The sequence below is a fragment of the Vulpes vulpes genome, chromosome 9, assembly GCF_048418805.1.
Source record: "Vulpes vulpes isolate BD-2025 chromosome 9, VulVul3, whole genome shotgun sequence".
Lineage (NCBI taxonomy): Eukaryota > Metazoa > Chordata > Mammalia > Carnivora > Canidae > Vulpes > Vulpes vulpes.
The window spans coordinates 8,328,722-8,356,321 of NC_132788.1; the positions used below are offsets into that span (position 1 = coordinate 8,328,722).

General features: G+C 41.6%; 1 long non-coding RNA gene across 8 annotated transcripts; it reads left to right on the top strand.

The window, feature by feature from the left end:
- The first annotated feature begins 2,528 nt into the window (after positions 1-2,528).
- LOC112925507 (uncharacterized) lies at positions 2,529-20,992 on the top strand. Of its 8 annotated transcripts, none has more exons than XR_011994128.1 (6): positions 2,529-3,122; positions 3,409-3,468; positions 8,477-8,603; positions 9,023-9,179; positions 9,795-9,881; positions 17,922-18,225. It is a non-coding gene; the product is annotated as an uncharacterized lncRNA (long non-coding RNA). The 8 variants fall into 8 exon arrangements; XR_011994129.1 differs by lacking the exon at positions 9,023-9,179 and adding an exon at positions 19,061-20,992 and having other exon boundaries at positions 2,591-3,122; positions 17,922-18,079; XR_011994131.1 differs by lacking the exon at positions 17,922-18,225 and adding an exon at positions 14,030-14,788 and having other exon boundaries at positions 2,591-3,122.
- The last annotated feature ends 6,608 nt before the right edge of the window (positions 20,993-27,600 follow it).

Here is a 27,600-nt window from a genome sequence, read left to right on the forward strand (position 1 = left end):
TCCTTACTCAGCAGGAAGCCTACTTTCTCTCCCACTCCCCCTGCTTGTGCTGTCAAATAAATAAAATAAAATCTTAAAAAATTTATATGCTTTTCTCTTGTTAATCTCTTTTGTTACAGGGCTCCAGCCCAGAATTTAGAAGAGTAGAGCAAAAAAAGAGATTTCCTTCCTTACAGTAGCAGCTTCCCACAACCCCAAAACAATTGATGTTTTAATTTCTGTTAATCTGATGGACACAAATGGGATCTTATTAGTTTATTTATTTACAAGATTTTATTTATTCATGAGAGGCACAGAGAGAGAGGGAAAGAGTCTCAAGCAGACTCCCCACCACACTCAAAGCCCCACAGGGGTTCTTATCTCCTGACCCTGAGATCATGACCTGAGCTGAAATCAAGAGTCAGATGCTTAACCAACTGAGCCACCCAGGCACCCCAGTATCTTACCATTTTAAGTTATGTTTCCCTAATGGTTGTATAGTAGAGCATTTTTTTATACCTTTATATGCTACTTAAATTTCTTTTGAAAATTGCTTTTCAGGGGTGCCCAGGTGGCTCAGTCAGTTAGGTGTCTGCCTTCAGCTCAGGCCATGATCCCAAGGTCTTTAAAATCTTAAAGAAAAAGAAAGAAAGAAAATGGCTTTTCATATTCTTTGCCCATCTTTGTCTTTTTCTTACTGGTTTATAGCTTTCATATTCTGACACTGGTTTTGTTACATATGTTATAAATATTTCTTTCCAATTTATTCCTTATATTTACTTGACAGAGAGCACAAGAAGGGAGAGTGGGAGAGCAAGAGAGAGAAGCAGACTCCACCACTAAACAGAGAGCCCAAATGGGGGATCGATCCCAGGATCATGACCTGAGTGGAAAGCAGACGCTTAAACAACTGAGCCACCAGGTGCCCCTTCCTTATATTTGCAGACACTTTTGCATCCAAAACTTTAAAATCATAAGGTGGTCAAATATGTCTTAATTTCATTTACAGATATTCCTCTTTGTTTCTTAGGAATGACATTGAAAAGCCAAGCTCTTTTACCCATTAAAAAACTTAAAAGAAAATAAACTCTAGGCCACACGTGGGGCTCGAACTCACTACCCAGAGATCAAGAGTCTCAGGCTTTACTGACTGAGCCAGCCAGGTGCCCCACTTATCACTGATTTTAGTAAGACTACTTCTTGTCATCAAATGTTTTATTTTCACAGGCTTTATTTCAACCGACAGGGTGTTTGTCTCCCTTTAGTCTGACCTATTTCTTTGCTCTGAAACATCCTTGTATCCCAGAATTCAATCCTACTTCATCAGTATTTTTTTTTTTACTACACTGTTTGGTTTACCTTGCTCAAATTGCTAGTATTTCATTTGAACCTTGCATCTTTATTTGTAAGTGAAATGCACTTCCGCTTTGAGCCATCATCATTGATTAGTCTTTGGTGAGGTACCAAATCTAAAATACGCAAATTATTTTTCCTATCCTCCTTCCTTCCAGTTTAGGACTTTCTGAAGCTAAGAACCAGACCAAAAAAAAAAAAAAAAAAAGAAAAAAGAAAAGAAAAACAGAGCAAGGCCCCTTACTCAGGACTAGCCCCCCCCCTCCCCCCCACATATCCCATGGCGCTTTTTTCAGATCCCAATGTGGGGACAATTCCTAGGATTCTGATCCCCCTACTGACCCTACTACCGGTGCTAACGGTGACTCAAAAAGCACATTGATGGTTTCAACTCAAAGAAACAATATGGAGTAATTGAAGATGCGAGTCAACAGCGGTGGAGTTCCTTTAACCTCTGTGAGCCTCAATTTCCCTGCGTGTAACGTGAAACTATTAAAAAACAAACAAAACAAAACAAAAAACGGGATCCCTGGGTGGCTCAGCGGTTTGGCGCCTGCCTTTGGCCCAGGGCGCGATCCTGGAGTCCCAGGATCGGGTCCCGCGTCGGGCTCCCTGCATGGAGCCTGCTTCTCCCTCTGCCTGTGTCTCTGCCTCTCTCTCTGGGTCTAAAATAAATGAAAATAAATAAATAAATAAATCTTTAAAAAAAAAAATGTAAGCTTGTTTGGAAACGTCCATGATAAAACGTGCGAAAGGCAACACAGCCCGGGGCCACGCAGGCCCTGGGGACTTTGGCTACCGCGGCTTCCACGGCGCCGGGAGACCCGGGGAGGGCGCGGGGCCGACTGCGCACCCCGAGCCCTCCCGCGCCTCCGTCTCGGCTGAAAAGGGCGAGAGGACTCCCACCTGCCCCGCCGCGCGGGCTGCGGCCTAACCGCCTCGCCCACGAGCCCGCGATGAGTGGCGGCTTTTATGACCCTTAGTCACGTTTTCCGGGCCCACCGCCAGGTGCCTGAACGTAGCAGGAGCCGCACCTTGTCCCCCACCAACCGGGGAAACGCCGCACACGCCGCGCTCGAACCCGAGCGAACCGACCAACATGTCCGCCCTGTGCGCAGGCGCAGCAGCGGCGGCGGCGACTCGAGGCCCCGCCCCCAGGCGCGCGCCTCTCCGTCCCGGCTCGGGATTGGCCCAGAGACGGCGCGGGCTCTGATTGGCCGAGGCGGAGTTACTAGGGCAACCGTCTCCTTCCGGAGTGTGCGCCGCCGGGGCTTCCATCCCGGGCCGCCGCTGGGAGGGCGCTCTCGACCTGTCTGCGCCTGCAGGCCGCGGAGGGCGCTTCCGGGGCCTCCCGCCCGGCTCCGCCTCGCTTGGTGGCTCTGGGTGGGCGGGGCCGTGCGCCCGCGGTCGCCTCTCGGGGGAGCGGCGAGACTGTGCGGGTTTCCTCGGGAAGCGGCGGTTCTGGGTTCTGGTGTGCGACTCCTAATGTGTGCTGCACGTTTGCATGTGGGTGGGGATGGGCGCTGCTCCACTTCGCCCTGGGTTCTCCGTCTGCAAAGATAAAGACCCTTGAACTGTTGGTGCTGAGTTTTTACCGTTAGGGGGCTTTATTTTGGCCCTCTGGTTCCTTCATTTGAGCACCTGGTGGTGGAACCAATTTTTTAAAAACGAAATTATTTGAAAACGCGTGTTGAAGGGAACAGAATGAGAGGGAAAAGGGAGGAATTCTTGGAAGCTTTCCTGATAACCTCGAGGAGTTCTCCATTTTCTAGATCGTGGCAAAAGACAAGGTATGGGACCTCTAACCTACAGACATAGGCCAAAAATGATCTTTTTCTCTATATTTTGATGCTCAGTGGCATGGGTAAAAGATTCCGATCGAAAGTAACTCTAGGATGAAGCCTAACGTGTTTATTATAAATAAAAACTTAATCCAGATCCTAGAGGGAAAACATGCATAGTATAGAGTGTTGAAGGCCCTGTGATGAGCCTAATAATTGTGTCCATTTTAAGCAGAGGAAAAAAAATCCAGGTGAATTGAAGAAAATGAGTTTTTTTTTTTTTTTTTCTCCAAAGGAGATAGAAGATGGGGAAGATGAGATGTGGGAAGACACGGACCGTGGAGGTAGAGATGAGGTAATTGTATATACGGTGCAGAGCACGATTTAAGGTCAACAGTCAAAATCCAGAGGAAAACAGTTTGAACTGCCTTGTTTTCATCGCAGAAGTGGTATTGTGAACACTTTCTGACTAGTTTTACAAGCCCACCCTAGACTCTACCAAAATCGGACACCGTCATTTTTACGGGGAAAAAAAAATTGCAGACCAGGGCCATGAAGGTAGATGCAAGAATTCCAAACAACGTGAGCAAATTAAATACTAGTATCAAGTAAGAAGAAGAATACATTGTGAGAAGTGAGGTTTGTTTCGAGGGAATGCAAAAATATTTTTTTTGTTTGAAAAGTCCTTTAAAAAAAAAATCCTTTTGGTTGCCTGGAAATACTGGTTTGAAAGAAACTCTCTTGATTCTTAGAATTGCCTCATTAAATTCCATTAGTTTGTGTGCCTGTCAAACATCTGTGTTTCCATATTTATTCTTTTGACAAATATTTAGGTCTCTACTCTGTTTTCTGCTTCTGGCTGGGAGCCTTAGTGGTAGTTTTTCTTTTTGTTTTTTAAGATTTTATTTGACAGAGACAGAGCGAGCACAAGTAGGGGGAGTAGGAGAGGGAGAAGCAGGCTCCTCACTGAGCAGAGAGCCCAATCTAGGGCAGGATCCCAGGACCCTAAGATCATGACCTGAGCCAAAGGTGAATGCTTAACCCACTGAGCCACCCAGACGCCCCTGTGTTAGTATTTGAATATGGATAGGTTTGAGATGAGTCCTAAAAGAACTGGGATGGGTGAGTGGATACACAGCCTGTGAACAGTGAATGCTTCATGTGTGTAGCCACCGTGGGGGTTTAATGCATCTCATTTCATTTTCCCAGTGACTGTATTAGGCAGGTATCATCAGCTCTGTTTTCTACGTGGGAAAACAGATTTAGCCATTAACTTAATTGCTCATAGTTTTCTTCTTTTTTTTAAATAAAGATTTTATTTTTTCATGAGAGACACACAGAGAGAGGCAGAGGGAGAAAGGCTCCTCCAGGGGAGCCCAATGTGATCCCTGGACCCCAGGATCATTAATTGAGCTAAAGGCAGATGCTCAACCATGGAGCCACCCAGGCGCCCCTTTGCTCATGGTTTTATAATTAATAGGTGACAGAGCTGGGATCATACATAGTTCTGCCAAATTCAAAGTCCCTACCCACTTCCTGATTCACATTTTCGGTCTTTCTCCTGCCCCCACCCCCCCCCCTCCCCCGCCCCAAGCAACTTGTTTTGAGAGGCAGCTAGCATGTTATTTATTGTCTGCTTTGAACAGCCAGTTGTATAATAGAAACTTTCTTCAACCCCATTCAATCTAGTAGTTGTTGTAATCAAAAGTAAATTACCCATACATGCCTTCTGATTTCAATTTAAAACATGTTAAATGTGTATTCATTTACCAATATTTTGATGTGGGACTAAGGCCTCGTTGACTTGGGGTTCAGTGTTGGGAGTAGTTTGTCTTCCCAGTACAGAGTACACCCATAAGTGCATCTTCTGTGATTTGAAGTTTGTCTATTTGTTTTTGAGTTTTTATTTAAGTGATCTCTGCATCCAGCTGTGGGGCCAGACTCATGACCCCAAGATCAAGAGCTGAATACTCTGCTGACTCAACCAGGCAGGTGCCCCAAAGTTTGTTTCTTTAAAGCAAAACAAAACTAAAAAACTAGTAAAGGGGCAGCCCTGGTAGCGCAGCAGTTTAGCGCCGCCTGTAGTCAGGGTGTGATCCTGGAGACCCAGGATTGAGTCCCGCTCGCTGCATGGAGCCTGCTTCTCCCTCTGCCTGTGTCTCTGCCTCTCTCTGTGTCTCTATGAATGAATCAATAAAATCTTAAAAAAAACAAAACTAGTAAAGCAATTAGAATACTCCTGCATTTTTACTTTTTCCCCCATCTTTTTATGGTTGCTCATCCACACCTAATTTGACTACAGTGGCATTTTTAAGCTTTATCAAATATGTCCGAAGCATTCAAAGTGGTCTTCACAGATTAACTTACTTTTTGCGTTAATTTGATTGGTTTATATGATTTTTTTTAAATTTTTTATTTATTTATGATAGTCACAGAGAGAGAGAGAGAGAGGCAGAGACACAGGCGGAGGGAGAAGCAGGCTCCATGCACTGGGAGCCCGATGTGGGATTCGATCCCGGGTCTCCAGGATCGCGCCCCGGGCCAAAGGCAGGCGCCAAACCGCTGCGCCACCCAGGGATCCCTATGATTTTATTATGTAATTGAAACCGCAAATACAACAGTCATGTACAGGTTTGGAACAAACACAACTGATGCTTATTAAGGATATACTTTAGCCTATGGAAACAGAAATGACCAGGTGTTCTGTGAATACCACAGAAGAACCTGCTAGCCACATGTACTTAGCATTTCACAGACATCAAGTTAGTAAGTCTTGTTTGGAAATGAGACTGTCATTCAGTCTAGCCATAAATGTAGGTTAGTATGAGTTGGTTAGGTAGACATAGTTAAGACACAGTTAAGAGAGCATCTACTGTATTATGATGTTCACAATACGTTGCATTAACTTTTATAGCAATCAGAAAATTCTTGGTGAATGCAACTTTTGCTTTGGAATCCAGATTCTGGTTCTTGGAGGAAAACAGGAGTAATCACATTATATTTTCCTTAGGTTGGTATGTATGTGATGTTCTAGACTGTTCACACTGGTTACCTTTGGTCATTCCTCTTTTTTCTTTCTTTTTTTTTTTTTTTTTTTTTTTTAAGATTTTACTTATTTATTAATGAGAGACAGAGAGAGGCAGAGACACAGGCAGAGGGAGAAGCAGGCTCATGCAGGGAGCCTGATGTGGGACTCAATCCCAGGTCTCCAGGATCAGGCACTGGGCTGAAGGTGGCGCTAAACTGAAGAGCCACCGGGGCCGCCCGGTCATTCCTCTTTAAATTGTGATTCCTATAATGGTTTCTTCTGATTGGTGCAGCATATAGAAGTACTCCCACAGTTAAATGAACTTTTAGAGTAACCGGACTCTAAAGTTGGCTCATTGAAATTATTTCATTAAAACCCTTGTCTCTTGGGGTGCCTATTTGCTTCAGTTGGAAGAGCATGCTACTCTTCACCTAGGGGTCATGAGTTTGAGCCCCACATTCAGTGTAAAGATTACTAAAAAAATAAAATAAATAAAACCCTCATCTCTTTCCCATAACATCCCTGATCCCATATCATTCCCATGCCAGATGAACTGGTCCCTCATCTGCTTGCCTGTAAATTGTGTTCATAACCAGTAATGCTAATCACATTGTAGTTACTTATCTCTTCCTGTGATGTGGATTGAGAGCTATATATACCAGTTATATTCGTTTGCTAGGGTTGTCTTAGCAAAATTTCACAGACTGGGTGGCTGAAACAACAGAAATTTATTTTCTAGCAATTCTGAAGACTGGAAGTTGAAGATCAAGGTGTTGGTAGGTTTGGTTTCTTTTGAGGCCTCTCTCCTTGGTTTGTAAATGTCAGCCTTCTTGCTAAGTCTTCACATGGTCATTTGTCATCTGTGGCCTAATCTCTTAAAAGGGCAGCAGCCATATTGTATTAGAGCCTATTCTAATGACCTCATTTTAACTTAATTACTTCTTTAAAGGCCTGTCTCCAAATACAGTAATATTCTTATATACTGTGGATTAAGACTTTGACATATGGATTTTAGTGGGATATCTTTCAGCCCATAACCAGTAATGCCTTCCCTCCATTAGGACATTCTGAATTAACACTGGCAAGATAAAGACACTAGTTTTATTTATTGCCCATGTTTCTTCACTTTGTCCTTTTGTGTATGATGAGACTTCAGTATTTTGCTAACTTTTTTTTTTTTTTTAAGATTTATTTATTTGAGAGAGAGAGAGAGAGAGAGAGCATGGGGGCAGGGGCAGGGGCAGAGGGAGAAGGAGAAAATCTCAAGCAGACTCTGTGCTGATTGTAGTGAAGCCAGATGCAGAGTTCAATTGCATGACCATGAGATTATGACCTGAGCTGAAACCAAGTTGGATGCTTAATTGACTGTGCCACCCAGGTGCCCCTAAAATTTTTATCTTTAGTTATTTAGTTTTATAATACCATGCCCAGTTATTAATAGCTGTGGGTTGGGAATTGATGATATAATTAGGAAGCATGAGGCTCAATCTTTGGGGCTTGGCTCTTGTTCCTCTGTATGTTCCAGTTGCCTGTAGTGGGGGGCCCTTCACTTTGGTATTTATTTGTATGCAAAGAGTGGGTATAGAGATTACTTAAAAATAAAATCTTTAAAACAAAAACCAGGGGATCCCTGGGTGTCTCAGCGGTTTGGCACCTGCCTCCAGCCCAGGGCGTGACCCTGGGGTCCTGGGATCGAGTACCACTTCGGGCTCCCTGCATGGAGCCTGCTTCTCCCTCTGCCTGTGTCTCTGCCCCCACCCCCATGCCTCTTATGAATAAATAAATAAAATCTTAGAAAAACAAAAACAAAAACCAAAAAAAAACCCCAAAACCAAACAAAAAAACAACAAAAAAATAAAACAAAAACCAAAGAGCACTCTGATGGTGTGTGGAGCCACCTAAACAGTAATTGACTTGGTATATTTTCCTAGGGCAGTAGTTTGGAAACTTCTAGTAACCTAGTTCTAGTTCCTTCCCTGTAAAGATTCTGATTTGATAGCTCTAAATGAAGTCTAGGATTTTTTTTTTCTTTTTCTTTTTCTTTAGGTGAGCATGGCAGGTGGTGCTGGGAGCTCTCTTACTACACATTGAGAAGTTCACCTTAGAGAGAGCAACATAGACATTGACATATGTGCCTGACCAGATCTTGTACTCGCTGACTGCACAATGTGGTTGTAACCCCCGTGGGCACAGGGAAGATGTGCTCTCTGTGTCCACTTCTTTCCAGATTGTCATCCCCCAGAAAAGTGGTGGGAAGATTACTACCACTCCAAAAAATAAAGTGGGGGGGGGGGTTTCTGGCTCCCAAGTTTGCTGAGAAACTGTCACCACACAGGAAGACAGCTACCAGGGCCCAATTACCAAAAGACAGGAGGGGTGCCAAGCTTGAGGACCGTGAAGAGAGAATGGGAGCTATGAGGAAGAGGAAGATAAGAACGCTGAATTGGGCCAGGATGCAGAAGGTGATGAATTCTCTTCCAGGGCTGTTCTGGCTAGCAACTGGCAGATGGCAAGGGTCGGCCCTGCTTGCCATTCCATATGCCGTTGGGGGCGGGTTCTGTGAGTATACCCACCCTTCGGAAAGTTGCCTCGGCAATTGCTGGCTGACTTTTCAGGTGTGGCTTTGTCGATGAGGAATCTCAGTGGACCTTTGACCTCTGCTGTCCAAGTGATCAGAATCAGTGTTTTCTCTGAATTTTCTACATTGATTATTTCTGTCCCAGTGCATAGGAGCCATGCCAGTTAATTGTCCCCCAAACTTAGTTGTCAGTGATTTTGTTTTTGTCCTGATGGAGTGGAGTCTCTGTAACATTTTAAATGATACTGCTTCCAAAGAAGTAATTATTTTTTTTTTAATATTTTATTTATTTATTCATGATAGTCACAGAGAGAGAGAGAGGCAGAGACACAGGCAGAGCGAGAAGCAGGCTCCATGCAGGGAGCCCGACGTGGGATTCGATCCTGGGTCTCCAGGATCGCGCCCTGGGCCAAAGGCAGGCGCCAAACCGCTGCGCCACCCAGGGATCCCCCCCAAAGAAGTAATTATTAATAGTTTTACTTAAATACAATGGCAGTACCTTTAAAATTATTTCAAAAAAAGAGGTTAAAGTGGCATTGAATTTTTTCCTTAGGTTTGTGTATTATAGTCAGATTTATGAGCAGTTTCTCTGAAAGAATAATTTGTTATTCTCAACAAGTGTGTGGGAGCCATTGGTTAGGTGGGTTTTCATTTAGATTCTGAAAAAGGTGTATGTTCTGCATGGGCCAGAGGGAAAACAGTCCTTCCTGTGGGCGTCAGGGAAGACGAGCAGGACAAGGGCAGTGATGACAAAGGATGTGAGGAGGGAGAGAAAGAGGAAGGCCAGGATGGCCTAAATCAGCTCAATTGAGGGATGGTCCATATCAAGGAATTAGAGTTGTAAGGGAAGCCCTTGGGCAGGGGTTGTTGGATGTCTTTTAGGAACTTGAAGAATGTTCTAATTAATTTATAAATGCTTTTATAAGTACTCTTGTCTAGAGCTAACTTGTATGTCTTGTGAAGAGTAGGTATTACCATAGGTGTGATATTTGTGGATAGAGTAAAAGCTTCCAGTTAACTCATTAGTGATACAGACAGATCATTAAAAATATAATATTTTGACTTTTGCCCACAGAGCCTATCAAAGAAACACCTGAAAAACAGAAGAAGGAAATGGCCAAACAGAAGGCTTCCTGTGAAACCAAAAAACAGAAATTGGAAGGTAACTTCTTTGCTGTGTTTTTTTTTTTTTTTAAGATTTTATTTATTTATTTATGAGAGACACAGAGAGAGAGGCAGACACATAGACAGAGGGAGAAGCAGGCTCCATGCAGGGAGCCTGATGTGGGGACTCATCCCAGGACCCCAGGATTACGCTCTGAGCCAAAGGCAGATGCTCAACTGCTGACCCACCCAGGTGTCCCTTTGCTGTGTTTTAAAGCACAAACAAAACATAGAGAATTTCATATTAACAGAATAGATGTAGTGTAGGTATGATACTTGTGGACAGAGTAAAAGCCCAAGTGGCAAACAAGGGGATTTTTATTGCAGTTTGGTTATTACAATATGCCAGAATCTTTAATGGAATTTTCTTGTAGCATCATTGTTTCGGAACGGTTTGAGTTCCTTTTTTTCTTTTCTTTTTTTTTAACCTTTTCATATGGTAGTTGAACTACCTGTAACTTTCAAACTGTTTGTTGGAAACCTGAATTTCACCAAAACCACTGCTGAACCAAAAAAACTGGTCTCAGTGAATTTTTTGCTAAAAATGATCTCATAGTTGTTGGTGTCAGAGTTGGCTTGTCCAGGTAAATTCCAATAAATTAAGAATATCAAATTTATCAGCCCAGCATTATTATCCCTGGAAGAATTAGGAGTTCCTGTAACTTTCTGTTTCATTGTGGGTTACTAGACTTTTGTGTTGTCAAATCCTTTTGTGACCTGCTCTTTACCCTTTGGAGGGGTTTTACCTCAGCCTCTTGCAGTTCAGAGTGAGTATAGTAGTCTCGTATCCTCGAGGATACATTATAAGACCCCTGGTGGATACCTGAAGCCACAGATAGTACTGAACCCTACATGCACTATGTTGTTTCTTTTACATACATATCAGTGATAAAGTTTAATTTATAAATTGGCCACCATAAGAGATTAATAATAATATAACAAGTAGAATAATTACAGCAATATCCTCTAATGAAAGTTATATGAATGTGGTTTCTCGAACCTCACAAAATATCTCACTGTACCATACTCTCCCTCTTTGTGATGATGTGAGATGATAAAACGTCTCTATGATGAGATGAAGTGAGGTCCATGGCATAGGCATCGTGACCTAGGATTAGAGTACTATTGACCTTTTGATGCTAGGTCAGAAAGAGAATCATCTGCTTCCAGACCACACAGTTGACTGTGGGTAACTGAAGCCATGGATAAGACAGACTAATGTATTTAAAACCCTTTGGTGACCCTTAGAAAACCCATTAGATTAAACTCTGCTATCCCATTTTTCCAGTTGAAATGTTAACATAATCCTGAGATTTTTCCTTGTCTTCACAGAACCATAGTTTCGTGATTTTCCACTGTGAGCAATGTTATTTGCCCCAAACTACTTTAAAGCAAATCACACCTTTAATCACAGCCCCCTAGCTCTGGTGGCACATATGGGTCCTGTATCACTCCTCCTTTTTTGCTGATTCGAATTTTCTCTTTCTCACTTCTTTTGTATCAGAAGCATATTCTTGGGTGTGAGCATATAGTACTCAGACTGTCCTAGGTAAAAACAAAAAGAGAATGATAATAGTGAACTCACTGAGCATTCACTATTCCAGGCATTGTTTCTAATTCCTTCCTTATGACCTTCCTTATGACCAGTTCAGAGTGAGTCACTGGATCTGTTAAGACAATCCTCAGTGGTAATCACTGACATTATCCCCATTTCACAGAGGAGAAATTTAACAGAAAAGTTAAGTAATGTACCCTGTATTACATGGCTAGATAATGGCCAAGCTAGGATTTAAGTACAGCTGTCTGGCTCCAGAGCCTCTGCCACGACTTTTGTCACATTGCCAGTACGGTTTTTGTTAACTATATTTTGTAGTACTGTTGCATTTGCAGGAAATACGAATTTCTTTTGCATTAAAAAATATATTTGTAGTAGCCCTTCGGTTTGCTAACACATTCCTCATTACGAGTGATATTTTTGTTCCAATTCGCAAATGTAGATGGCCCTTTCTTAAAACAAAAATTCAAAACCTCATAATTTCAAGCTTCATTTTCTATAGCTTTCGGTTAAATTGGGTCAGTTGGCTAAACAGAAAACTAATAAAGATTTCAACAGGTGAATTTGCACTGACTCTTAGTCCTTGCTCCAGGACAGGGTTTCTCGATTTTGGTACTGTTAACATTTTGGGCCAGATAATTCTTTGTGGTGGGGGACTGTCTAGTGGATTGCAGGCTATGGATTCCACCCACTGCATACTAGCACTCCTGCAGTTGTGACAGCCAGAAATGTCTCTAGCCCTTGTCTAACTTGCCCCAGGGTGAGAACCATTCCTCTCTGGTTTCTTTATGACATTTATATTGCTAGCTGGCAGAGCCTTGGTTTTAAATTGTAATGACTCAATGCTGACTTCCACTTTCACATCCAGTGTGACTAGCCAACTAGAGTCGTGCCTCTACATCTTACCTAGGTGTTTTTTTTCCCTTTTCTTTTACATCTCCGTAAGAAATTTGGTTATGTAAATTTTAAATCTGCTGATGACCAGAGAAAAGCCTTGAAACTTAGTGAGACAAAGGTCCTTGGGTATGAAATTAAATTGAGAAAACCAAAAGGAAAGGAAGTAAAGAAAGGTATACAAATAAGGTAACTGTTTATAGATACTTGTATATCTAGAAGACTCTGGGTCAGGAATGAGTCTCAGATTTTTACTCTGTGCAAGTAGTCAGTTACCACCAGGTCACCTACTTGCACAGCACAAACTTTATCTACATTGCTCTCACCTTCTATGCTATAGCTGTATGGCTCACCTTCCCTGTCATAATGTTCTTTGTCTACTGTACCTTACCTTCATTATGTCATTATGTACCTTACCTTCTCTGCCATAATGTTGTCTCTGGGACTCATTCCAGGGCTACCTGAAGCCCATCCATGGAATCACAGCTTAAAGTTCATTTCCTCAAGATCAGAAAAATTTCCCTTACTACCAGACTAGGTTAAGTCCTTTGGGGGCGGTGGGGGCAGTGGTGGAGTCTAGGTGGGACTTTCTTTCTGTTTTACTTTCTTTTTTCTTTCTTTCTTTTTCTTTTTCTTTTTCTTTTTTTTTTTTTTTTTTGAGAGAGAGAGAGAACATGAACAAGGACAAGCAGAGGGAGAAGGAGAGAGAGAATCTTTAGGCAGGTTCCATACTGAGCGTGGCGCTCAACATGGAACTCAGTCCCACAACCCTGATGAGATCATGACCTGAGCCGAAATCAAGAGTTAAATGCTTAACTGACTGAGCTCCCCATGCACCCCTATTTGTTTGTTTTAACTTTATTTATTTTAAGTAATCTCTTTACCCAATGTGGGGCTCAAACTCACAACCCGGAGATCAAGAATTACATGCTCATCTGACTGAGCCAGCCAGGTGCCCATAGGTTAAGTCTTTACTAGATGCTCTCATTTCCCTTTTTACTTTTCCTTCTTGGCACTTTCAAGAGTTTGTAATTATGTGACTGCTTACATAGCCTTTTCCCCCAGTAAGACCACATTCCCGAGAGTAGAGGGTAACTGTTTTTTCATGTAGCATGTAGCATAGCTGTCGCCCAGATATGTGTCTAAATATTGTTAAATGAAGGAATATGTATTGCTATTAACGCTCTCCAACTCTTGGAGAAGTGTTTTTTTCTCTTTTAGAGAATTTTCAATGCTTCTTAGATCTGAACCCAGACTAAAAATACTCTTTTGTGTTAATGTAGATCTGAATGCCAAAACACTTTTGATCAAGAACATGCCTGACAGCCACTTAACATGACTCAAGATGTGTTTAAGGATACCTTTCAAATCAGATTGGTGAGGAAGAATAGGACAAGTAAAACATGTGTTTTGTACCTATATTGAAAAAGAGTGTATTTCTACTGAATTCAGACATAACAGAATTACATTGCATTCTCCTATATCACTTAACGCCTGATTTTAGGGAAGGGAAGAGTAGTTATCCAACCTTTCTACCAGCAGGCATAGAAAACTGAAGGGGGCATCATAAATGGACAGCCAGAAGCTTCTAGAAAACTGTGGTAGTGTCATTGAGAAATGAACATTTATTCTACAAAGTTTAAGATTGAATATTAGACGAATTCAGTAATAGATTACCTCCATTCTTCTCTCTCCAGGGTTGACGCTAATGAAACACCATGTTTGCTGACTTGTCTGGACAGATACTAAAACAGCACTGAATTGGCCCATTAGAACTGTGTTGTAACAATCAATGAAACACTAGCACCGTGTAGCTAGGCTTTGGTAGAGTAAGAGGTGAATGTGGTAAAATTAGAAAGGATGGAGTGGGATGTATTTTGAAGGAATTTTTTTTAAGATTTTATTTTTAAGTAATCTTTACACCCAGTGTGAGGTTTGAACTCACAACCCCAAGATCAAGAGTTGCATGCTCCAACGATTGAGCCAGCCAGGGGCCCCTATTTTGAAGGATTTCTTAATGAGGTGTAGCTTGCATATCAGTATTACAGATACATTTAAGTGAAAATTGTTGGTTTAGGTGAACTCTAAAATAGTCTACTTTAGACTAGTCTACCAGTATATTCTGAATAACATAAGCTCTAGAAAAGAATCCTGCCAATTGAGAAAACAAGTCTGAAAGGATAAATCCCATATTGTTAGCAATTTGCAATTGTCAGTGTTTAGTGTGAGGGGATTTGGGGCTCTCTGCCACGCATGTAGTCAGCAATACTGGAAAATGACAAAATGAAAAGTTGCTGCAAAAGCCATAGAATTTCTCTAATGTTAGTTACCTTTTGATTAGATATACTTAAGTCTTTAGAATCATTCCTTTACATAAAGAATTACTACAAAAGGAAGATAGGAGATGCCAGGGAATCCATGACCATATTAAATAAAGCATAATACCTATGTCAGAAGAGAGTGTGGTGCATTCTTCAAGAATATGCTTACTCAACAGATCCTTACTCCATATCTTTTTTTTCCTTTTTTTTCTTATTCCATATCTTTCACCAAAGTAAGTTACAGGTTCGTGAAGGATTACAATGAACATATGAAATGATAAAGTAGTAGAGGGAGATGTGGAGAATGTTTTTGTTTTGTTTGTTTTTAGTAATCTTCAAGAAGGGGAAGCCTGTTAAGTATGACACAAATCCTGGAAGTTATAAAAGAACAGATAAATTTGACTGCATAAATATAAAACACTTCTACATGGGGCAGGGTGGGGGAGTAGAGGAAGTCCCATAAGCAAAGTCGAAAGACAAGTGACAAACCAGGAAAAAAAAATCATGATTTCTTTTAAAACTGAGGCCTAATTTTCTGATAGATAAAGTGCATCTCACAAATCAGTAAGAAAAAGACCAACAGGGGCGACTGGATGGCGCAGTCTGTTGAACATTCGACTCTTGGTTTTGGCTCAGGTAATGATCTTAGGATCATGGGATTGAGCCTCATGTTGGGCTCAGTGCTCAGCCTGGAGTCAGCTTGAGATTCTCTCTCTCCCTCTGCCCCTCCTGCTCATATTCTTTCTGTCTCTCTCTAAAATAAATAAAATCTTTTAAAAAAGAATAACAACCACGTAAAAATATTAGCAAATTATGAACAGGTAGGTCACAGAAAAGGAATTTTCTTTTGAGCACAAAAAAGATACTCATCCTCACACATACTAAAAGAATTGTAAGTTAAAAGGCAATTTTAATTAATTTAGTTGTAACATTTTACTTATTAGGTGTTCAGAGATCAAAAAGCATTACCATAGTATTGAGGACGGTTACAGAAACTGGCATACTCAGACTTCGTTGGTAGAAGGAGGATTGGTGAAATGCCTGTGGAGATGAGTTGGTATTTCTTTCTTTTTTTTTTTTTAATTTTTATTTATTTATGATAGTCACAGAGAGAGAGAGAGAGAGGCAGAGATACAGGCAGAGGGAGAAGCAGGCTCCATGCACCGGGAGCCTGATGTGGGATTCGATCCCGGGTCTCCAGGATCGCGCCCTGTGCCAAAGGCAGGCGCCAAACCTCTGTGCCACCCAGGGATCCCGAGTTGGTATTTCTTAGTTATAGTTGCATGTATCATTTTATCCTGCAATTACACTCCTAAGAATTTATCCCACAGATAGACACGTGCCATAATGTATTACAAAGTTGGTTGATACAAAATTAGAATTAACCTGAACATCTATCAATGGAAAACTGGCTAAAATTTTCGGTACATCCAAAAGATACTGTACTATGCAGTTGAAAAAAGAAGTGAAACAGCACTTTATGTACTGATGGAAAATAATCTCCAATATAAAGGCAAGATATAGAACAGTGTGTTTAATATTCTCTTACATGTAAAAACATAATGGAGGACTTAACTCTACAAACATTAACTCAAAATCGATCAAAGACCCAAATGTAAGAGCTGAAACAAAACTATGGCAAAAACACAGGAGTAAATCCTTGTGATCCTAGGTTGGGGTGTTGTGCTGATGATAAAATAGAAGATTGACAAGTTGGGCTTTATCAAAATTGAAACCATTTATACTCCAGAGGACACTACACAAAAAGTAAAAAAGAACCCTCTGCAGACTGAGAGAAAATATGGCAAATCGTGTATCTTCTAAGAGCCTTGGATTTGGAATTTGTGAAGAACTCTCCCAACTCAATAATAAGACTAATTGAAAAATGGGCAAAGAGCTTGAATGGACATTTCTCCAAAGTATATGGATGGCCAATAAGAACATGAAAAGATGCTCGACATGAGTTGTTAAGGAAATGCAAATCAAAACCATGGTGTGATTGATCCCACTTCATGCCCATCTGAGTGGCTGTAATAAGAAAGGCAGGCAATAATAAGTGTTGACAGAGCTACAGGGAAATTGGAACCCTTATTCATTGCCTGTGGGAATGTAAAATAAAATAGTGTAGTTGCTTTGGAAAACTATTTGGCAATTTCTCAAAATGTTAAACAGAGAGTTGCCATATGGTGCAGCAGTTCTGCTACTAGGTGTGTACCCCCTCCAAAATGAAAACAAATAGCCGCACACTTCTAACCACATGTTCATATCACCTTCAGTCATAATGGCCAAAAAAGTGGAAACAACCCCAAATATCAACCAGCTGATGAATGGATTAACAAAACATGGCATTTCCATACAAGGTAATAGTATCCTGGCATAACGAGGGATGAAGTACTGACACATGCTACAACTTGGATGAGTCTGGAAAACATTAGGCTAAGTGGAGGAAGCCAGACACAAAAGATTGCATATTCATATGATCCCATTTCTATGGAATGTCCAGAATAGGCAAGTAGCATAGTAGTTGGGCCAGGGGATGGGAATGAGTTGGAGGGAATAAGGAGTGACTGCTAATGGATACTTTGGGGGGGGGGGGGGGGGATGATAAATATGTTCTAAAATTAGATCATGGTGATGGTTTTAGAATTCTGTAAATAGGGGATCCCTGGGTGGCGCAGTGGTTTGGCGCTTGCCTTTGGCCCAGGGCGCGATCCTGGAGACCCGGGATCGAATCCCACATCAGGCTCCCGGTGCATGGAGCCTGCTTCTCCCTCTGCCTATGTCTCTGCCTCTCTCTCTCTCTCTCTCTCTCTGTGACTATCATAAATAAATAAAAATAAAATAAAATAAAATAAAAGAATTCTGTAAATATACTAGAAACCATTATACACTTTTTATTTTTTTAAGATTTCATTTTTAAATAATCCCTATACCCAATGTGAGACTTGAACTCACGACCTTGAGATCAAGAGTTGCACACTCCACTGACTGAGCCAGCCACGAGCCCCTCATTGTAAATTTTATGATATGTAAATTATATCCCAGTCAATCTTTGAAAAATAGAGTGTGTGTATATATATATATGTACATTTGCTTTTATATATATGGCATGCTGCCTATAAGGAAAGAAATTGGACAGAAGGCACACTTCATATCCTTTTCTACCTTTTGTATTTTGTCTTGTATGTGTATTACTAAATCAGAAGACAAGAATACTAAATGTTGACTATTCTTTCTTCTCTCTGTGATCCCACCCCCACAATTGCAGGATTGCCTATGTTGACTTCAAGTCACAGGCTGATGCAGAGCAAGCCATAGAAGAGAAGCAAGGAACAAAGACCGGTGGGCTTGCCATAGTTCTGGACCATGCTGGAGAGAAAAGTCAAAGCCAAGAAGAGAGAGGCAGGAAGAACAGAATGTGTAGAAGTAAGGGATGCTAAAGCTCTATAGACTGAGACTTTCCAGGGTTGTTAGCAAGGTTCCCCAGAGAGGCACTAACAGGAGGATAGACACACTTAAATAAAATTTCTCATCAAAACCTTCTTAAATAAAATTTCTCCCTGTATGAAAAACGTGTAAATCATCCTCTTATCAAGTGAATGAGTATTCTAGTTAACTATAACCTTGAAGGCTGCAAAAACATGCACTTTGAGATACATCAGCTTAGCTCCCCTCTTTGGGTACCTTCTAGTTTCTGTTTGGACAGGCTTTTAAACCTGTGGTTTCAGAATCAGCTATTTAATTCTCTTTAGACATTTCATTCTCTTCAACTAGAGTTTTTGTCAGGTTTGTTTATTTATTTAAAAGATTTTATTTATTCATGAGAGAGAGAGAGAGAGAGGCAGAGACACAGGCAGAGGGAGAAGCAGGTTCCCTGCAGGAAGCCCGATGTGGGACCCCATCCCAGGACTCCAGGATCACGCTCTGGTCTGAAGGCAGGTGCCAAACTGCTAAGCCACCCAGGGATCCCCCTTTTTGTCAGGTTTAAACAAGAGACCCCAAACCAATGTCCCTACTCTGCCTAATCTGAGGGATAGATGTTGTAGCTTAGATAGTATCTATAGAGGGGAAAAAAAACCAATTTATTATGAATATTTTTAAGAATCAAGGAATTTCACATAGAAATCTGGATTTCCAGGTTCTTTCGGTACTGCATCAGGAAACCAGTGCCCTAGGGTTGCATTCCTATATGCAACCTACCCAATTCCTAGAGTTGTGTGCACTGGAGAATCAGAGGTTTCTTCTTAGCTGTTTACTATAATCCCTGTGATTCTCACAGTTCTCCTCCACTTCTAAGGAGTAAACACACTTAGACTTTGAAAAAATAGAGCCAATACTTTTCTCTTGCAAAGTAGTACTTTTTGTAAAGGTGACATTTTAATATTATGCGTTTGTGTCTTTCAAAAGTGGGAAAATGAAAGCTAGAACAAGAAAGCCACACGTTTCAAGAAAAATGGGAGCAAGCTTATTTCTTTGTGGAGGTCAAGAATGTTCCTACGTGTTTATTATTTTTTTTTTCCTACGTGTTTAATATGCAAACAAAGTGTGTCTGTGTCAAAGAAATTTAACCTCAGGCGCCATTATGAAACAAACCATAGTAGGAACCACAATGGATATACAGAAAATATGCGTGATAAAAAAACTTAATGAACTGAAAAAAAGACTGAAATTTCAACATGACTTAATTTTGAACATGAATAAAATAAATGACGCTGCTATGAAATGCAGTTATATATTAAGTGAGAAAATTGCCCCGGCATCAAAACCTATTACAGATGGCGAGTTTATAAAGGAATGTCTGTTGAGTGCAGTGGAAATTATGTGCCCTGAACAGAGACAAGCATTTGCCAGTCTAAGACTAGGTGCTGATACTGTTTCACAGCATGTGGGCCACATGGCAGAGAACTTACAGGACAAACTGCAAGAAAAAGCTAAATCATTTGTGGCTTTCTCCATTGCTGCTCCTGAAAGGGCTGATGGAGGTAATCCCTCCCCACCCCAGTTGGCTGTATTTATTCATGGTGTTGATGAGACTTTGGATGTGATGGAAGAACTTTTAGACACAGTTTCCATGACAGGCACTGCATCAGGAAATGAATTACTTGTCTGCATTGAGAAAAATCTTAAAAATTTTAATGTAGACTGGTCACAGTAAATGTTAGCACAGATGGCAATTCTACACTGGTTGGGGTTGAACAGCTTGTTACAAAACTTAAATCTAGAGTGTCAGGGCTTTGCAAAGACACAGAGCTCAGGTCCGTGCATGGCCTCATTCTCCAGGAGTCACTTTGTGCTAAAAAGTTAAAAATGGATCATGTCATGTACGTAGTGATTCATACCATAACCTGGATATGTTCCCATGGCTCAGACTGCAGCAAGTTCAGTGCTTTGTTCAGGGAGTTAGATGCACGGTATGGAAGCCCGTTCTGCCCCATGCGATGGAAGTGGCCGTTTTTTGAACTGTTGGAAGAAATTGATTATTTTCATGTCTTCTAAAGGAAAATTGGCTCCTCAGCTTACTAGCAATGATTAGGTCAAAGACTTACCCTTTTTGGTTGACGTTATGACTTACCTAAAGACACTGGATATTTCTTTGCAAAGGCGTTCACAAGTGGTTACACAGATGTAGGACTCAATTCACTCATTACTAATGAAACTGTGTCTTTGTGAAACTCATTTGGCAAAGAACAGTCTGGCCCACTTCCCTACACTGAAATTAGTTTCTGAAAATGAAAGAGATGGCCTGAACTATATTTCCCGAATTAAAGAGTTGAAGACTGAATTCCAAAAACGGTTCTCTGATTTCAAACTTTATGAAAATGAACTGACATTGTTCAGTTCACCTTTCTCAATTAATATTAATAATGTGAGTGAAGAGCTACAAATGGAAGTTCTTGAATTGCAGTGCAACACTATACTGAAAATGAAATATGATGGCGTTGGGATCCCAGAATTCTACAATTATCTTGGGAATGGTTACCCTAAATATAAAAACCACTATGCAAAGATTCTGTCCATGTGTGGAAGTACCTACATTTGTGAGCAGCTCTTTTCTGTTATGAAACAACATAAAACTAAATCTTGCTCCTGGTTAAAAGACTCGGAGATGAATTCTCTGCTGCACGTTGCTGTGCAAGATTCACAGCCTGACCTTGATTGACACCTTGGGGCTTGAGAAGGGAATATGAGGTGCTGGATTTCAAATCTAAAGAGAAAGGAATCATGAAACTTTAATTATTTCTACTTCCAAGTTATATTTGTCCAATGTCAAAGTACAATCTCTGGCATCATATGTTTGTGCTTATCACATATAAAATAAAGTTTGATTATATCTTGGCAGTTTATTTTTCCTATTCAGGGCCTTTCTGGCCCTTAGAGTGATTCAGGTTGATAAACTGCTGCCCTAAAAGCAGCCACATTTTTCCTAAAGGCACTCATGAACTAGGGATATGAACCAGGGAGTGAGCCGGGTGAATGAGATGTTTAGCTGCTGAGCACAGCTGTCTCCCCAAGAATGACCTGCCATTGTGATCTTGGGGCTCAGGTCAGAGTAACCCCCCTTCTTGGACAGAGCTGGGACAGCATAGCCAGTACTCACCTCTGGGCTTCTTTTGTTAGTGTTTCCATTTTTTTTCCTTAAAGATTTTATTTGGGGATCCCTGGGTGGCGCAGCAGTTTGGCGCCTGCCTTTGGCCCAGGGCGCGATCCTGGAGACCCGGGATCGAATCCCACGTCGGGCTCCCGGTGCATGGAGCCTGCTTCTCTCTCTGCCTGTGTCTCTGCCCCTCTCTCTCTCTCTCTCTCTCCCTCTCTGTGACTATCATAAATAAATAAAAATTTAAAAATTTTTATTTATTCATGAGAGACACACAGAGAGAGGCAGAGAGAGACATAGGCACAGGGAGAGGCAGGCTCCCTGGAGGGAACCGGATGCAGGACTCTATCCCAGGACCCCAGGATCATGACCTGAACCAAAGGCAGACGCTCAACCACTGAGCCATCCAGGCGCCCCTCCATTTTGGATTTACACATTTCTTTGAAATTTCAACATTGTTGGTCAGTATTAGAATGAGTTGTTGCTAGCCCCAGAGCCATCCTGCCTCCTACAGGCAGGGAGGGGCATTTTCTTGGCATCAGGGCCACCCCAAGGGGATGCAGAATGAGGTGTCAGTATGTTTAAGAGTTTATGAGCAGGGGATCCCTGGGTGGCTCAGTGGTTTGGCGCCTGCCTTTGACCCAGGGTGTGATCGAGTCCTGCTTCGGGCTCCCTGCATGGAGCCTGTTTCTCCCTCTGCCTCTCTCTCTCTGTGTCTCTTATAAATAAATAAAATCTTTAAAAAAAAAGGAAAAAAAGAGCTTATGAGCATTCTTCTAGGGAGCAGGCCCATAGCTACCATCAGTGTCTTAAAGAGCTCTGTGACCCAAAATGGGTTTTTCCACTATGAAATTAGGACATGACTGTCACTGCTACAGAAACTGTATCTTAAAAAAAATCAGTTCAATTATAAAACTGATATATACTTATTGTGGAACATCTGGAAACTATAAAGAAATAGAGGGGAAAATCTATAATCTCAACAACCAGAGGTTACCCCTGTAAATATTTAGGTATATTCGTTTCTTTCAATTTTCTATGTATTATTTTATATGGTTGAGTGTAGTAAGTCTGAATCATTTTGTATTCTGCTCCCCCTCTCCCCTCCCCCATTGAACAGTGAAATCTTGGGGTGCCTGGCTGGCATGGTTGAAACATGCACTTCTTCATCTCAGGTTGTAAGTTTGAGCCCCACGATGGGTGTAGAGATTACTTAAAAATAAAAAAATAAAATCTTAAAAATAAAAAACAAAACTCAAAACAAGAACAGGGAAATCCTAAATATCTGTCAGTCTTCCAAGCTCAAGCTGGGTTTATTTGATTGCATCACGTGTGTACTGATGGACCTTTGCCAGCCAGGGTGAGTCTCTTGGCATCATGTAAGCCATAGGCTTGATTTCCAGGTGTGGGATCCCTTTTCTGTTCTGCCAGGTTCTGAGAAGACCAGAGGAAAACCCTACTGTCCAGGGAAGGAGAGGCAGAGTGCATCTGATGACACTCAGGACAGCCTTTGGGCAGAGGTTCCAGGACCATTAATGAGTGTGAAGAAGCTCGGCTTTTTAGATCTGATGTTAATCTCTGCAGCATTTGACACCACTACCCACCCCCTCCCTCCCCTTCAAATCTCATTCCCATTTTTCTCCTTCCTTTCTGAATGCTGCTTACCAGGCCCTTTCCTTCCTCTGTCCCTTAAATATTCATTTTTCTCCAATGACTTTTTCTCCCTACAACTTACCAGTGACTTTTAACCTTTTTGGGAGGAAGGGGACAAGGGAGGTCAGTCAGGGCTCTCTTAAAGTATCAGTTAAAAATACCAACCCTCGGGATCCCTGGGTGGTGCAGTGGTTTGGCGCCTGCCTTTGGCCCAGGGCGCGATCCTGAAGATCCAGGATCGAATCCCACGTCGGGCTCCCGGTGCATGGAGCCTGCTTCTCCCTCTGCCTGTGTCTCTGCCTCTCTCTCTCTCTGTGTGACTATCATAAATAAATAAATAATAAAAATTTAAAAAAAAATACCAACCCTCTTCCAAGAATCATGCATGTGTATACCTACATGTGTGGGTTTTTTTTTAAAGATTTTATTTATTCATGAGAGACAGAGAGGCAGAGACACAGGCAGAGGGAGAAGCAGGCTCCATGCAGGGAGCCCGATGCGGGACTCAATCCTGGGACTCCAGGATCACGCCCTGGGCCGAAAGGAACTAAATGGCTGAGCCACCCAGGGATCCCCTACATGTGTGTTTTTATTGCACTTTCAGGAAGTCCCCAGACCCTAGAAGCCCACCTTAGGACCATCTAATCCCATGGATTCAGTTATGTGCAAAGCTTCCAGTGTGGAATCTCAAACCCTGCACTTCCTTTTTTTTTTTTTTTTAAGCTTATTTACTTGAGAAAGGGAGAGAGAATGAGGAGAGGGGAGGGGCAGAGGGAGAAGGAGAGAGAATCTCAAGCAGATTCCATGCTGAGTGTGGAGCCTAATGCAGGGCTCAATCTGACAACCCTGAGATCATGACTTGAGCCAAAACCAAGAGTACTGCTCAACTGACCGAGCCACCTGGGTGCCCCAGCACTTCCTTCTAAATGCCAGCCTGGAAGCTGCTGGACTTCTCCATTGGGATGTCCACAGGCATTTTCAATGTGTGGTGTTGATGATTGAATTAATCATTTCTCTCCCCAACTCCTAAACCAACCTCCCCCAGTTTTCTTTATTTTAGTGAATGGTACCATCATCCACCCAGTTCTGGCTCAAGGCATAAACCTAGCAGTCATCTTGGACTCCTACTTACTCATTTCCCGTTTCTATTTAGTTGCTAAATCTTGTTGATTATACTACTTAACTAAGGTTTCAAATCTTCCCACTTGTCTTCAATCCCATTAGTAGTGAACACTCCTCTAGCTGGGACCATCATCATCTCCTGCTTGAACTTCTACAAAAGCCCCAAACTGGTCTCCCTGCTTCTAGTGTCTCCGTCTACAACTCTTTGCCTTCAAAACATTCTCCACCGGGGTGTGTGTGTGTGTGTGTGTGTGAGTGTGTGTGAAGGGATGGGGTAACTGGGGGATGGTGAGGAGGGCATGTGAGGGCAGCCCCAGTGGCTCAGCAGTTTAGCGACGCCTTTGGCCCAGGGCGTGATCCTGGAGACCCGGGAACGAGTCCTGCGTTGGGCTCCCTGCATGGAGCCTGCTTTTCCCTCTGCCTGTGTCTCTGCCTCTCTCTCTCTCTCTGTATGTCTCTCATGAATGAATAAATAAAATCTTAAAAAAAAAAAAAAGGAGGGCATGTGATGTAATGAGCACTGGGTATTATATAAGACTGATGAGTCACTGAACTCTACTTCTGAAACTAATAGTACACTGTATGTTAATTAATTGAATTTAAATTAAAAACAAACAAAAAGCCAAAACATTCTCCACCCAACAGTGACCAAAAAATAGAGTCAAACAACTCAGATTAGGTCACATTACTCCCCTGCTTAACATTCTCCAATACTTCTCTTCATCATTTATGGTAAAACCCAAACTCTTTAAATTCAACAACAAAAAAATCAAAGAACCCAATTTAAAAATGGGCAAAGGACTTGAATAGACATTTCTCCCAAGATGTACAAAAGGCCAATAAGCACATGAAAAGATAATCATCACTGATCAATCAGTAGGGATACGCAAGTTGAAACTACAATGAGATGCCACCTCACACTCATTAAATAGCTACTATAACACAAACAACAATGACAACCAACAGAAAACAAGTGTTGGAGAGGCTGTGGAGAAATTGGAACCCGTGTGTACTGTTGGTGGAAATGTAAAATAGTACAGCCACTGTGGAGATCAGTATGGTGATTCCTCAAAACTTTTTTTTTTTAATTTTATTTTATTTATGATAGGCACACAGTGAGAGAGAGAGAGAGGCAGAGACATAGGCAGAGGGAGAAGCAGGCTCCATGCACCGGGAGCCCGACGTGGGATTCGATCCCGGGTCTCCAGGATTGCGCCCCGGGCCAAAGGCAGGCGCTAAACCGCTGCGCCACCCAGGGATCCCCTGATTCTTCAAAACTTAAAAATAGAATTACCCTATGATCCAGCAATTCCACTTCTGGGTGTATACCCAGAAGAATTGAAAGCAGGGTCTTGAATAGATACTTGTGTACCCTTGTTCACAATAGCTAAAACATGGACACAACCCAAATGTCTCTCAACATATGAGTAGATAAGCAATATGTGATATATACACACAATGGAATATTATTCAGCCTTAAAAAAGAAAATTATACACCTGCTACAACATGGATGAATATAGAAAACATTATGCTAAGTGATACAAGCCAGTCACAAAACAAACAAATACAGGATGTTTGCTCTTATATGAAATACTTAGCGTAGTCAGAATCCTAGAAACAGAAAGTAGAATGGTAGTTGCCAGGTCTGTTGGAGGGGGAATGGGAACTTTCATGTTGAATGTGTGTAGAGTTTTAGCTTTACAAGATGAAAAGAGTTCTGGAGATGGATGGTGGTAGTAGCGCAACATTATGAATATATTTCATACCATTGAACTATATACTTAAAAATAATTAAGATGGTCAATGTTGTTATGTGTAGTTTGCCCAGTTCAAAAACAAAACAAAACAAAACAAAACAAAACAAAAGCCCAAACTCCTCACCTACCATGGGACTACAAAGCTATATATAACAGGGGGGTCTCCTGTCTCCCTGATCTCTTATGCACTTTGTTCTTCACTGTATACTTGATACTTGCCTTCTTTCTGTGCCTTAAGTCCTTGGACAGAGCTGTTCCTGGAATATTCCTCTCCAAGTCTTCTGACCACCCAGGTCAGAGCTTCAGTGTTACCTCCTCAGAGAAACCTCTCCTGACCCACCTTAAAATGACCACCCCTCTCTCTCCTCTTTTGTTTCCACTTATGTGATATCCTTACCCCAAAAGGTTGTATCCTCAGTGTGTCATATCAGGAGGTGTGTGGTGTCCATTTGCCCCATTCCTGGTGATGTTAACTTTGATCATTTATTTAAGATGGTTTCTCTTAGGTTCCTTCACTGTAAATTACTTGTTGATAAGTTACCTCATGGAGATACTAAGGGACTCTGTAAATATCCTGTTCCTTATTCTACTTTTCCCTAGTAATTTTACCATCTGTTGCTGATTCTTGCCTGAAACAATTATTACTGGGGTATTTGCCAAGTGGCAGTTTTCAATTTTCCTCATTCTACATTGATTAGTTGGAATTCTGTGGGGAAGACTTTTCTCTTCACCGTCATTTATTTAAGTATTTATATCACTATGGACTCACAGATTTTATTTTATTCTATAGCTTCTTATATGAGTTATAATCCATAATGATCCTTATTTATTTTGTCTGTCAGATTGTCCCAGATTTAGCATAGGAGCCCATTCAGGTTGCCTCCCATGTCCATTGACATGGTCCACATGTCCCCATTAGTGCTTGAACCCTTCCTTACTTTCTGGCATCATGAGATGTTGGAGGCTCATCTTATAATTTCTTTGCCACAGCCCTGAAGATATGGCTATTCCCCCAACAAGCCTTGGTGCCTTCCATTGCAGAATGGCATGAGGCACCAAGACCTGGGTGCTGGGTGAGGTCATTGGTGTTGGGCATTAGGACTTTCTGGCCCTCTGAGTGGACAGTCAGGTAATGTACATGTACATACATGTATCTACATACATGTAGATACCAAAAGCTATTTTGACACATCTGTCTGTATTTTGAATACCATGAGTTCACAATGCATCATGTTCATTGATGCCTCTTCTTCCAGTCCCAACACCACAGTGTTTATTCTAGCTGACCCCCTCTCTGTATTTTTAACAGATTTTTCTGATAGTAAGAAATCTGGCTTTTATTAGTCACAGTATATTTACTTACCTGTTTAATACTAGAATATGCATATTTTCTGATTTTATTTTTTTAAAGATTTTATTTTATTTTTAAAAAAATTTCACCTAGGTGGCTCAGTGGTCGAGCATTGCCTCTGGCTCAGGTGGTAATCCTGGGGTCCTGGGATCGAATTCCGATTGGGCTCCCCACGAGGAACCAGCTTCTCCCTCTGCTCCTATCTCTGCCTCTGTGTGTGTCTCTCATGAATAGATAAATAAAATCTTTAAAAATAATAGATTTAATTTATAGGAGGAGGGGCAGAGAGGGAGAGAGATGGACAAGCAGAGCACAGAGCTCAGAGCCTGGGGGGGCTCAATCCCACAGCCCTGAGATCAGGACCTGAGCCAAGATCAAGAGTCAGATGCTTAACTGACTGAACCACCCACGTGCCCCTTAAAGATTTTATTTTTAAATAATCTCTGTACTCAACATGGGGCTTGAACT